The sequence below is a fragment of the Pituophis catenifer genome, unplaced genomic scaffold (genome assembly GCF_029215685.1).
Source record: "Pituophis catenifer annectens isolate HBS135680 unplaced genomic scaffold, rPitCat1.0.hap2 SCAF_6, whole genome shotgun sequence".
Taxonomy (NCBI): Eukaryota; Metazoa; Chordata; class Lepidosauria; order Squamata; family Colubridae; genus Pituophis; species Pituophis catenifer.
Window position 1 is genome coordinate 79,376,525 of NW_027256886.1, and position 14,731 is coordinate 79,391,255.

At 40.1% G+C, this 14,731-nt stretch overlaps 1 protein-coding gene across 3 annotated transcripts in view; it reads left to right on the forward strand.

Moving 5' to 3' along the window:
• Window positions 1–14,731, forward strand: part of CTNNA3 (catenin alpha 3) — a 954,378-nt gene that overhangs the window by 695,054 nt on the left and 244,593 nt on the right. The gene's annotated exons all lie outside the window — the stretch shown is intronic.

Sequence of the window (14,731 nt, forward strand, 5' to 3'; positions counted from 1 at the left end):
CTTGTCCCAGCTTCTGCCAACCTAGCAGTTCAAAAGCACATAAAAAATGCAACTAGAAAAATAGGGACCACCTTTGGTGGGAAGGTAACAGCATTCCGTGCGCCTTTGGTGTTTAGTCATGCCGGCAACATGACCAGAGAGACGTCTTGGATAGTGCTGGCTGTTCGGCTTTGAAATGGAGATGAGCATAGCCCCCTAGAATCGGGAACGACTAGCACATATGTGTGAGAGGAATCTTTACCTTTACCTTATTATTTGTATAAATAACTCAAGGTGGAGAATTTACATAATATTCTTTCTTCCTCCTATTTTTCCCACAACAGCAACCCTGTGAAGTAAGGTGGGCTGAGAAAGAGTGATTGGCCCCAAGTTACCTGGCCACTTTTCATGCCTAACTTGGGACTAGAACTCACCGTCTCCTGGTTTCTAGGGCAGCAACTTCATCGTCGTACCAAACTTTCTACCAGTCATACAATTTTTTAAACTATAACTCTGTATTTTTCTGTTTTGGTGGGAGGTATCCCTTCAGATTCTCAGGCAGATGATTTCCTACTACCACCTGTATCCAATCTGCTTAAATAGGATTAAATTAGAAACATAGCTCTTTGTGTCAATTGTTGTAGTCTACTATTAAGCTAGAATTCCTCTGTCAAAAACTGTGATTATTACTTGATTTATGTTAAAATGTAGCTGCTGGAATTGTGAGCAACACATTCCTCTTTCTCACCACAAATGTAATATAAGAGTCAAATGGGCCGTAGAGATATTCGTTCAAATAATTTATTTCCCTTTATGTCCTGAGGGATATACAAACATGTTAATTTCAATGTCTCCCATTTTTCTTTTCTCCATTTTTACCTCATTATGGGGCATCACTTCATTATTTTTAAAAGGCTGGCATAACAATTTGTACTTATTTTCATACGCATTTTTCTAAAATGCATAATTTTACAATTAACTTCTCCCAGGAAGTGTTGTTTCCTTGTTGTTTATATATCCCATTAAAATATTTATTTTATCTCAATGAAATATGTCCACACCAAAGGGCAACGGAAGGATGCCTTTTGCTCTTTTCCTTTGGAATAACAACCTCCCCCCCCCCCCGGACATTGAAATGGCCCCTTTCCTTCTGACACTCAGAAAGTCTATGAAACTTCAATGTCTTCTAACTGGCCTTAGGAGTTGAATGATATGGCTTTCAATGGGGAGTACTTTAATTGTAACTTGATCAAGGGTGATATATTTTTGGGTTTTCATAAATTTATGTGAAATCATTTTGCAATGTACGTATTTTGATGCACTTGGAATCTTTTTTTTTTTTTTAAAGAGCAACCATCCGTACTGTCACTATCTCCACAAACAAATATCCTTTGGAATAGCTGTCTTTAGTCCATCTGGTCATAGTGATGGATTGATTAAGAATATGTTCAAAATATCTACCTTCTTTCTATCTTCCTTCTCCAGAATGTATTGCGCTGTTCTCATTAGTTTGGTTGTCTTTATATTTGATTTGACTTCCATTTTTTCACTGTGTTCCTTGACTTTTCTTACTAGAGTTTGCAGATGCTTTGCATTTTCAGCTGTCAGAATGGTCTCATCAATACAATTCCGGTTACTGATGTTTCTTCCAGTGGTGGGTTTCAAATTTTTTTACTACTGGTTCTGTGGGTGTGGCTTGGTGGGCGTGGCATGGCTTGGTAGTCATGGCAGGGGAAGGATACTGTAAAATATCCATTCCCTCCCCAATCCAGGGGAAGGTTACTGCAAAATCCTCATTTCTTCCCAATTAACTGGGACTTGGGAGGCAGAGAATAGATGGGGGTGGGGCCAGCCAGAATTTTTACTACCGGTTCTTCGAACTACTCAAAATTTCCGCTACCAGTTCTCCAGAACTGGTCAGAACCTGCTGAAACCCACCTCTTGTTTCTTCCTTCAGTTTCAAAGCAATATTCATCCTCTTCCAATCTAGTTTTTCCTGTGACTGTTTTTCTGTATGCATTTCTTCCAGTGTCCTTACAGATACTTTTGTAGTCTTGTCTCTTTGAACATTTCTCTGAAGTTCTTTGTTGAGTTTCTTCCTGAGAGCCTTATCTTTCACAGCACTTCTTGGCATTTCCACTATTTGTTCTGACATCCAGATTGTTCTCTTCTGTTTCTTAATCCTTGACAATCTGTTTTCACGTTCCTCCTTAACAGTACTTATTTTAAGTTCATCCCAGAGTTGTTCTGATTTTTGATTGGTGAGATTCAGGACTTCAAAGTGATTCCTGATGTTCTCCTTGAAAATGTGGGGAATGTTGTTGAAACTGGTTGTCTTCCTCCTACTGCTGTAGCTCAACTTGGAGCCATCATATGAGAAGTTCATGATCTGTTTTACCCTCAGCCCCTGGCCATGTCTTTGTTGTTATAACTAAGCTCCTTTACCTTTTTAGCAATAATACACACAGTTTGATTTCTATGTACTCCAACTACTGATGTCAATGTAAACGGGCATCATTTTGGTTGTTGACAGACATTGATAGCTATGAAGAAAACATTGGAGTGGTAGCAATGGATAAGTGATTCTCCTGTTTCATTTTGGCTTCTTAAGATATATAATTCAATTACATTTTCCTTTTTAATATTTCCAACTTTAGAATGCCAAAGTCTTCAATCACAGGCAGCACATCTTATTTGCATGTTGACTTTAAACTGAACTTGATCATAAACCTCTTTAGTTGCTTCTTCTTCTATATGGGCGGTTGGAGCATAAATTTTAAGGACCGGCTTACTAAAGGGTTGCCCACAAAGTCTAATCAATATTATTCATTGATTCCATTGTGACCATGTATTGTCTTCCTTGTCAACCTTCCCTACTTTATTAATAACTACTTTATTGTAAGGCTACATCAGATTTGCAGATGACACTAAAGTGGGGAGGATTGTTAACATATTAGAAGATACAGTAAGCTCAAGATTTAGACGTATCTTGAAGATTTGAGCAATGGACCTTAGCCAACAAAATGCAGTTCAGTGGTGAAAAAAGTAAGGTCCTGCACTTAGTAGGGAAAAACCAAATGCACAGGTATAGACTAGGCCAGTGATGACTAACCTTTTTGTCTTCGTGTTCCAAAAGTGTGCGTGTGCATGAGTGCTGGCATCCATAATGCAATGTGCGTGCCGCATGTGCCCCCCCCCGTGCCCCATTTTGGGCCTAGCAGGCCTCCCTGCAGCCTCCTGGGACCAAAAATGGGCCATGGGGGGTGCCGCCCCCCCTGCGCTCCCCCTGCTCCGGTGCATACATGCATAATCCTCCCCATGCATGCACAGCAGAGACCCAAAAATCAGCTGGATGGCAGGAGGCGCACGCACGTGTACGGTGAACAATGGAACCTCAGGTTCCAACCCCCAGGGCTTCTGGGGGTTTGCAGGGGTTCAGGAGAACCTCTAGCTAAGATTCTGTGCAGTTCGGAGAACCCCCAAATCCCACTCCTGGCTGGCCCTGCCCACTCCACCCCTCCCAGGAGTCCCCACACGGCCCGTTTTGGATGCAGGTAAGTGCAGGCTCAGGGAGGGCGAAAAACGGGCCTACTGGAAGTTCGGGAAGGCTGGAAACGGGCCCGTTTCCAGCCTCTAGAGGGCCTCCGGAGCCTGGGGAGGCTGTTTTTGCCCTTCCAGAGGCTCAAGGAAAGCCTCCAGAGCCCAGGGAGGGCAAAAACACCCCCCCCACCATGGTGCAGGAGGCTGACTAGGCCACGCCCACCATGGCCACGCCCACCCAGCAACTGGGCAGAGAACCCCTTGCTAAAATTTTTGAAGCCCACCCCTGCTCAGGTTCATGAGTTTCATTTATATAGACACAGAGTGATAGAATAAAAACGAAAGAATATTCGCTAGAAAAACACTGGGAGAGATTTTTTATCAGCTTGTCCTACTCAAGCTCACAAAAGTTATCATTGCTACTTTGAGAAAGGGTCGACTTTACACTTTTCCGGCAGAGTTCTTCATGTGTTTTTAACGGTAGTCCATGTTTAATATAATGTGTATTAATATAATGTCTATTAGGCCTAAGATTAACTGTTGTATGCTGCTTTTTTGTAGCAGCCTATTCAGAGTCCATTTCTAACTGGTAAAGAAAGCTAAGGTCCATTTGTGCCAAATCTTTGATTCCACTTTAGGCAAATTTATGCTGAAAGGCCCATTCATGCTACAATCAGAAAACATTGTTTTCTGTGTATGTAAATCATTCTCTATTTTGACTGTTAGCTATATGGCATTTGTTTTGTCTGTCAGTGCCAATTATTTCATATAAAATGACAGATTTCTAAAGAGAAAATCAGAAGCACACCAAAAAAAGCACATTCCATAATTGTTCTTTTAACATAATCTGTGACTTGAAGGGCATTCTAATAGAAAAGACTATATCTAGCTCAGGGTCAGATTGTGAAATCCTTGGTGCTCTCTGCATTTGGCTGTTTGCTTGGAGGCGTTTCATGATTTGATTAAATAATACCAGCGCTCTGGTGATGTTTTGAAGGAGTTAAGCAACAGTTTATGTAGGGATAATTTTCTTGTTTATGCAATAATATAGGCTATAAATTATTATAAATATTTCTTGTAATATCTCAGATTATACAGCAGTGGCCAAAATTGTGGAAACCTTTTGGGAAAAGTGTATTTTCTAAAACTAGCTAATAACACCACTTTTTTTTTTTTTTTTGGAGTCGTACCATAAAATTATATATCAATGGAAAGATAATTTAATCAAGAATGTAATGCAATAACTTTTATGAAGGACTTGCTATTAGAATAGCAGTTACAGTAGAAAGAAGTAAAGTGAAACACGTAGAAAAAAACGAGATATACAAAAATTATCACCATGTCAGTTAATACTTAGTTGGGTAACCTTTAGCATGAATTACAGTCTTACAATGTCTTCCCATGGAGTGAACCAAGTCTTTTAGTTCTGCAGCTGTTATAATGTGAAACCAAGATTGGATGATTCCTTCTATTAACTGGGTTTTATTGCTGAGTTGCTTCTGACTAACAAGTTTCTTTAGTCAGCTCCACAGTTTTTCAATTTGGTTAAGGTCTGGGCTATTCCCAGGCCATTCCAGCAGTGGAATATGATTATATTGAAACTCCCCCCCCCAAAAAACGTGGTGTTATTAGCCATCAAATCTCAAAAATACACTTTCCCCAAAAGGTTTCCATAATTTTGGCCACTACTGTATTACTAGATCATCATAATCTAGGATACGTCTGTTAAAACATTCTCGTATGGATCCATTCAGCATTTTATGTTGATGTGTAAACAAAATCCCAGGAATATAAAACTACATTAAATATGGAAATGAATAAGTTTTGTAGCAATGTCCTTCCTTTGGCAATCTTCCTTCTTCAGTATCCAGTTGGGTTTTGTTTTCTTTTAGAGCAGTGCCTGGAGGATAATTTATCTCGTTTTTGCTCATATGTTATTATCTCTTTGTTTGTTTGATGTGTTAAAGAATATGTACTTTTTTTTCCTCATCAAATGATTCTTGGCCTTTTGTATCAATGCCCAAAGGAGCTATTGGAGTCTACTGTATTTCTTGGCACAGCCTAATCCTGCTTTAAGCAAATTAAAATTGCATTAGTTCAGATCAAGATTAATTGATCCTACAGATTAACTATCCTATAAGCCATATCACTATATGTTTAATGGGATTCAAGAAAACTTCTGCTTTGTACTCCTGAAATGCAACCACAGCAGCATATTCTGTCATTTTTGTTTAGGTTTGGACCAATTTCCATAATGCCTGGAATATAGAATAACAGAGTTGGAAGGGACCTTGGAGGTCTTCTAGTCCAACCCCCTGCTTAGGCAGGATACCCTACACCACTTCAGACAAATGGTTATCCAACATCTTCTTAAAAACTTCCATTGTTGGATCATTCACAACTTCTGGAGGCAAGTTGTTCCACTGATTAATTGTTCTCACTGTCAGGAAATGTCTCCTTAGTTCTAGGTTGCTTCTGTCCTTGATTAGTTTCCACCCATTGCTTCTTGCCCTATCCTCAGGTGCTTTGGAGAATATCTTGACTCCCTCTTCTTTATGGCAGCCCCTGAGATATCGGAACACTGCTATCATGTCACCCCTAGTCCTTCTTTTCATAAGACTAAACATATCCAGTTCCAGCAACCGTTCTTTTTATGTTTTATCTTTGAGTCCCCTAATCATCTTTGTTGCTCTTCTCTGCATTTTTCTAGAGTCTCTGGAACAAAATACACACACACACACACACACACACACACACACACACACACACACACACACACTCATACATACATACATACATACATATACTGAAACAAACAAATCAAATATGAAAAAGTTTGGTATAAATGAACTCTAGTATTTGATCAAGAATTTCTCTAGATTTGGTAAATGGAATACTGAATATGTAATTTGGAGGGCAGAACCTGTGTAACAATTTGTTTCTGGGAAGATTAGGGTTGGCCTGTGGAATATTTGTTCCTGCAGGCAGGGATGCAAACAGGCCCTTTTCTCATTAGCTAAATCCCAGTAAAATACTAGGTATGGCTATCCTGGACAGGGAGCCAGTTAAAGGAGAGGAAAATAATCTTAAATAAAAACTTTGCTGTGGAGTTTTAATACTCTGGAGTTCCCTCGTTGGTTATTCTCAGCCGGCTGAGGCTTAAAATCCTCAATTCTGGGCTTTTGCAACTACTTTATAAGTTTGCTATGATCTTATATGTGTGTACTTTGCACCTGTATTGTTGAAATGGTACAGGACTGGACTCTAGTTTTGTTTGGTTCCTTATATGCCATTTAAACCTCCTTAAACCAAAGTATAAACTTTGGTTTATCTTTTAATCCTCCTGTGAAATACCAGCTTTTTGCCTTGTCCAAAGCTGCAAGTGGGAAAGTTTCACCATGATTGATCAAGCCAGCTAATGTATTGGTTTTCAGATCAACAATCAAGCCAGGGTGGAAAAAAAAATAAGCAAACTAATAATCTGCTCGGCAAAGGTTTCAAAGAGTATAATAATATCGGAAAAGGAAATAGAAAGAATAATGCTTGAAATTATATAGGGTACTTCTTTTTGCTTTGTCTTTTTCTAGTTCTCCCATGATGCTTGCTTATTTCTCTGAATCTTTTCTGAATCTGGAAGCTCCATGCCTTCTTTTCAGTGTACCCTCAACTCCGCTGCTGAGAAATTGGAGGAGAGCCATCATCTCCCAGCTCTGAATCAGACACAAGTTGGCTCAAAAGTTGCCCAGCTGTGTTATGATTATAGACATCTGCAGTCTGAGTAGCACTGGAAGTTTCCAGAGTTATAAAGTTTCATCTCTTTTAGTCAGTGGTATCTCCAGAGCATCCTCCTACTCTGCAACTGAGTCACTCTTTGAGATCTGGTTCATGAACTTTCAGTATTACTAATCTGATTATTGACTTTCTTGTTCAGCAACTTAGTTTTTTCCTTGTTGTTAGGAGGTTAAGGACTCTGTGTTGTTTGATCTGAGCTTGTAGCCTGAGTCATTGAATATCCATGGACCAGTTCCTAGGAAATTAATGCCCAATTTTCAGATTAATACAATCAGAGTCTTACATAACAGCACTAGATTGCAAAACCACAATGGGTTTTTTATTTACTTAGAGCACATTGCAGTCTTCTGATAAGAAAGGTTATAATGTTATATATTTATTGATCGTCAATGATCACATAACATATGTTATGTCACCTGAATGCCCTGTAAACCAAACCTGAAAGCAATATGATTAAAATTGTTTTGGGAGCACCTGAATTGCTCTAAAACAGGGGTGTCAAACTCGCAGCCTGTGGGCTGGATGCGTCACATGCTGGCCATGCCCACCCTGGTTTAGCGAAGGGGTAAAAAAGTCGTGATACATCATGTGACAATAACATGATGCCACTAGTTTGACACCCCTGCTCTAAAACAGTGAAATGGTGATTGAACAAATGCTGCTGTCCTGAATATCATGCTTGATTTATTTGCTAAAGGATAACAAGAAAGTCTTCTTCGGAATACTCATGGAAGTTAGTTTAAGGGCCGAATTCAGTCCTTTAATCTGACCCTTAGAGAAGGATATGGACAACAGCAGCCTGTGGAGCTGGCAGCGGAGTCAGACAGTGAGGAGGCTGGGGAGGACAATGGGCCAGTCCTAGAGTCAGGGGAAGGCCCGGACGAGGGCTCTGCGTCAGAGGCAGAGATGGGGCCAGGGCCATCTGGGAGTGATACGCAGACTCCGGAGCCTCCAGAGTTGGACAGCAGAGAGGCAGAGGAACAAGAGGAGCCTGTTCCTAGGGCACACATGCAAAGAGCTGCCAGAAGGCAAGAGCAGCTAAAGCAAAAAGGACGGCTTGGGAGTAAGGCCAGGAGATGATTGGCCCCTCCCAGAAGGCTTAAAAAAGCAGCAGCGGCTTTTGGGATCTTTGTAAGAAAGCAACATTGCTACATTTGTTTCTTGTCGGCATCTCTTACTTCTGAACTTTGTGGGGTTTTGCCAAGAAAAGCCTTTGGCAGCGTATCAAAGAAGACAAAGGTTGGTGATAAGGCTGAAGGACTGTTTATGAAGAATTTGTTTTGCAATTAATTTGGATTAAACTGAGAATGAAGTAATTCTCAGCTGTTCTAATAAAATATATTTGTTTAGGACTGATTGTGTCTGGTAATAACTACTTGGGCCTAGATCACAACAGGCAATTGGTTCAACTTGCCAAAATGGACAGCTATATTTCTTGAAGAGGACTGTCATGAAATCTTCTTTCTAACAATTATGAAGACAGCATACTGAACCTAGCTATAGGGAAAGTTGCTATTTGCACAGGTGTTTGTAAAATAGGCTGCTGAGGAGAGTCTGCTAAATAAGCCTGACCTAAACAATGTTAGGTTGGAACTTAGTGGTTTCTGTAGAACCAGAGCTACCACTCATAACTTCATTTCTGATAAAACTCTTTCAATCTCACTTTCAGTCACTTAGGAGAGATGGGCGGTATAGAAATTTAATAAATAAATAAATATTACTCAAGTATGTTGCGCATTTACAATATAGAGAAGAACCACATTGCTGAATCATCTTCAGATGTGTAAATACTCCAGTTAAGTAGAAACAAACATATTTGTAGGATAAATGCCCACTACACATGGAGTATATTTGCAGAATTATTTGCTAGACTTATTCCTTTTAATGAGAAACCTCACTTTAATAGAATTGCAAATATCCGCAATCCTTGACCTGAGAGCCATAAATCTATTGTAATAAATGGTTCCATGTTAAACTTGGGGAAAGGCTCAGTCAAACAAGTTTTAAGAGTTGTGTTCTCTAAGGAAGAAAATAGCTTTCACATATAAGAAAGAGAAATGGTTTAGCAGTTTATAGATGTATGTATGTATGTATGTATGTATGTATGTATGTATGTATGTACAGAGGTGGGCTTCATATAATTTAACAACCGGTTCATCTAGTGCAGAACCGAAAATGTGAGCATGCATGCACGCACGCTTCGGTCACATGTGCGCCTTCCGCGCTTGTGCATGGCTTCAAACGCACAGCGATTTCATGTGCAGCTTCCAGCACACCTTCTCAGGCAGCTGCAGTGCATAGAGGGGGCAAGGCGCAGAAATCAGCTGGGCTGCGTGGGCGGGGCAAGTGAGCCAGAGAGTGAAATATATAGGATGGGATAGCACCGGGGCAGGTGGACGGGCCCAGCCAGTGATCAGAACTACCAGTACAGGCGAACCGGTCCGAACCAGCAACAGCCCACCTCTGTCTACATACGTACATATCTATCTATCTATCTATCTATCTATCTATCTATCTATCTATCTATCTATCTATCTTCCTTCTCTCCCTCCCTCCCCCCCTTTAGTGCTATTGAGTTTAGAAAATATTTTCAGTATTTTTAATTATTGGATTTGAAATTCATACCGAATCATCTGTTGTATGTTTACTCGGAAATCAATGTAGATAAGACCTGCTTGTTAACTTCATGGCCTCTTTTCTTTCTGAGTAATGTTTTACGAAAAGCCTCTTTAGTTTTAGTTTTTGTACTGAGAATGTGTTTAGATTAATAAAGCAGCGATACTACCATAGCAATAAAATTCAATTACTTGCCATGATCAAAGATAAAACTTTATTAAACGTATAGTCATTTTTAAAAATTCAACACTTTCAAGGGTGTCATTTATGCCAAATGTGTGGCCAGATAAACCTTTAGAAATCTACTAAATACGCTTCTCCTCAGCCATACAACTATAAAGTCTTCATTGCATGATATAGTAACACATGGGCTTCTAAATGTTATTACTGGCCTCTTTTACCTGGCCTAGATTTTACTGATACGTTGTGCAAGAAGTTCACGATCCACAAAGGCATAAAACGATTGTACTGTTTTGCATGTCCAAAAATGTCTAGGCAAGCCAAGTGAAGGTTTAGTCTCCTGCTTAAACAGTATGCCAACCTAAGATTCATTTTGGACTACCTGCATTAACAAAATATCATGACTTCTTCAAAGGATCATCAAAATTATGAGGTGGGCTGTGACAACATGTCTAGAATTCTTCAAATATACTGCAACTTGGGCAAATTTGCCTATGCAACATGTCTTTCTCAAGTCTTGATTTCCTAATCATTATTACTAATAAATGCCATTTGCTATTTTACCCCAATATCTCCTTTTAAGAGTGGGATGACTTGTTAGAATTGTTCAGCTTCCTCCTCCTGGCTCTAGAGCATCTAAGTGGGTAGATAAATGTCTCCCATAGGGAAATTCACTAAAAGGATCTGATGTGCCATTACGCATATTATTATGCAGTTGATATGAAGAGCGATAAAAAGATATGACATTGTTAATAATTCAATTTAATTTATTATATCTGCCCAAGAGATGGCGGAGGAGAGAAAAAGGCTTATGAGATGATCAGCCTCTGGAATTAAAATAGTTACCATCTTTATACTTATTAACATTGTATGAAAGAAATATATGTTTATACTAGTGTTATTTAGGCAACTTTTTTTTAATAGTGTTTTTCTTTTTAAATATTTTACCTTCTTTCCTTAGAATGCCACTGCCCAACTTTAAATCTGGTTGTAGCCTTGGTAATGTGGGCTCCAGGTGAAGAATATAGCTTTGAATATCAGTCTCATTTGAGTCCAGTTCTGGTTGCAAAGGTGAAGAACTTTTATAAGAGATGCATAAAAGGCTGAGTTAAAAATCAGGGGTGCTACTTAGTAGGTTCTGACAGATTCTGGAGAATTGGTAGCAGAAATTTTGAGTAGTTCAGAGAACCAGCAGTACCACCTCTGGCTGGCCCCAGAGTGGGGTGGGAATGGAGATTTTGCAACTAGCCATGTCTGAGGCTTCTCTAGAGGGGTGGAGCTTAGCAAAGGTTGTGTGTCTGTGTGTGTCTGTGTGTCTGTGAAAAAGGAAAGGAAGGCAGGTGCAGAGATAAAAGGCCATTTCACTCGATCACACTCCAGAGAGCAGTTGGTTCCTCTTTCGAACTGGAGACCAGGCTATTGGGGGGTGGGGGAAAATAAAATAAAATAAAGGAAGATGGATGTTGTTTTGAGGAACTCCACCCCTCTAGAGGAGCGTCAAACATGGCTAGTTGCCATGTTATGCTGTTATGGTGTGTGGGTGGGTGGATGGATGGATGGATGGATGGATGGATGGATGGATGGAAGAAGGAAGGAAGGAAGGAAGGAAGGAAGGAAGAAGGAAGGAAGGAAGGAAGGAAGGAAGGAAGGAAGGAAGGAAGGAAGGAAGGAAGGAAGGAAGGAAGGAAGGAGACTTCTATTGGACTCTTCTAGACTTGGTTAACTAACTGGTTGAAGGGAGGGAGGAAGGCTTTTAGCCCGCTCAGTAACAGTGTCCCTGTACTGGTTGTGTGTGTGGTGGGGGGGAAGAGAGAGAGAGGGAGGAAGGAAGAAAGTCAGGCATTTTGGCAAATTCTTTTACACCTCTCTCCTTTGGCTGGATTTCTATTACATCCCCTCTAGCCAATTGGTTGGGGGCTAACTGTTACAGAGGGCGGAACACCCAGGACAACCCTCTTTCTGTGAATGGGGGGTGTCAAAGGGTCTGGGATGAAGAGGCCGGTGGCCCATTCCCCAATGATTGGAGGCGTGCCAACTGAGGAGATAAGTCGGGGGAGAATCGCCCGAGGAGAAATGCCCGAGGAGAATGAAAAGTCAGAGACTAAAAGTCCCATTCCGCTCCTGCCTTGAGATTGGACTAAAATCCTCTGACATCCCTTCCAACCCTATGATTCTATCTGTATTCTTTAAATCTAATAAAGGCAATGATGATGTTAGATTTGTTTCCGCTATTTTGTTTCTAGATGTTCTTTGCATGCACTATTTTTTTTCTACTTTATATTTTGCCATTCTTTTCAAACTACATTTTTGCAACCAATGTTCTGTAATATAATGCATTTTATAGTTTGTTTTGTCTAATATACATTTTCTCTGTGATATGTAGATTTTGGTATGTATTAATTGGAAATCTGAATCCCCAAATGTGAAGAAGTGCAGCTGTGGATTTATATCTGCATGCCTTTTAATCCAGTGTTGGTTCTGGCTATGTAAATTAAATAACTTTGCATTAAAATGTCAAGGTAGCAAATTGCTGTTCCCACCCTAATCCTGATCACTATAACTATGCAAAGAATTTTGCAGCTATCCATAGTGCGCAGTAATGTGTAGAACGATGCACATTGTAGCATTTGCACATAAAATTGGATGGGAAATAACTATTCCTCTCACCTGTTTTCAATATTTTTTTGCTTGTTCCTGGTCTGATTTTTCGTATTTTTTAATTTATAAGGAATGCAAAGTATTAGTTGTGAATTTGGTGTATGGTCTAAGATTCTTTGGTGCCTTGATTAGGGCAACAACTGTCACTCCATCTTCCCTGAGTCTTCATGCCGCCCGGTTTCGGGTCAATGTTCAGGGCTCAGGACCCCGGACAGCACCCCAGATTCCGGGAGAGCTGGTTGGATTTTAAAGGAGATTCTGGTTAATGTCAGGGTTCCAAGTAACACCCCCAACAAAGGAAAACTCCAAGGCTTGAGTTTCCTCAAAGTTCCATTTTCTTAGAGATGTCATATTGGCACATCTGGGAAAACCCAAATCTAAAAGTTTCCAGGTTTTCCCCACCCAGAAGAAAGTTCAAGTCCTTGCCCAGCACCCACATGTCCATCACATGGTCCAATCCAAGCACCATCCCAACTGGAGATGCCTCCCAGTTCCAGCCATCCAGGTACAGGACAAGATGTCCTTGACTTTCTGAGAAAGGAATGTTATTATGACTATATATCACCCAGGCTCCATACAATCCCCCCTCCCAGTTTCCCACAGTAGTAAATGTGACAAGCCTGAAGATCTAATCTGCTCTTTTTTGATGTTTACAGCTATAAGGCAAATGATCCTGAATTTAGTATTTTAATCAGCCCTGAAGCTTTTCAATGTCTGCATGACACTTGAGTCTAATTGTGGACCACAATAATTCTTTAACTTCGAAACCATTGGATTATCCAATGGTATCTAATACCCCGGTACTAGAATCTATAATCAGCCAAGAAGTTACCTCTGAAAGTTAAAATACTGTGGCTGAATCTCTTTCCGACATATCTATCTATAACTATCTCTATCTCTATCTCTATCTCTATCTCTATCTCTATCTCTATCTCTATCTCTATCTCTATCTCTATCTCTATCTCTATCTCTATCTCTATACCTATACCTATACCTATACCTATACCTATACCTATACCTATACCTATACCTATACCTCTATCTATCTATCTATCTATCTATCTATCTATCTATCTATCTATCTATCTATCTATCTAGAATAAAATATATTTCCTGGGACTCTCCAAATGAAGGTCCCTAGCCTATGGAACCAGAGGTGGGTTTCAACAGGTTCTGACCAGTTCTGGAGAACTGGTAGCAGACATTTTGAGTAGTTCGGAGAACCGGTAGTAAAAATTCTGACTAGCCCCACCCCCATCCATTCTCTGCCTCCCAAGTCCCAGCTGATCGGGAGGAAATGGGGATTTTGCAGTAACCTTCCCCTGGATTGGGGAGGAAATGGAGATTTTATAGTATCTTTCCCGTAGAGTGGGGTGGGAATGGAGATTTTACAGTATCTTTCCCCTGCCAGGCCCACCAAGCCACCCCACGCCCACCAAGCCACGCCCACAGAACCAGTAGTAAAAAAAAAATTGAAACCCACCATATGCCTTCTCTGCCAGATCAAATGGGGTGGGCTGATGTAACTGCGGAGAGGCAGTCCTTCTGATAGCCTGGTCCCATGCTATATAAAGGGCTTTAAAGGTTTGGATTAGGTTGGATGTGGAATTCTGAGAGCTGAAGTCCTCCCATCTTAAAGTTGCCGAGGTTGCAAAACACTGTTCAGGTTTATTATCTGAATCACTAAAGGTGTACTAATCCATTTATGGATTTGAAGAAATATTTCATCCTATTGATTTTTCTGGTGTGGGTACATTGCCACTTTCCTTTATTATCAACGTAATTTATTATTTATACAAGATTTGTAGCTATTGCTTCATAAGTTTGCCTTTACATAAAGATAAAAGTGATTTTAAAATTAACAACAGTCTTTCTCTTGTCCTCTGATGCTAAAGAGTATAAACTAAGGCAGATGATGTATTCTAAAGAATCTTATTAATACAGTTAAGTGAGGGAGATGAGCTTT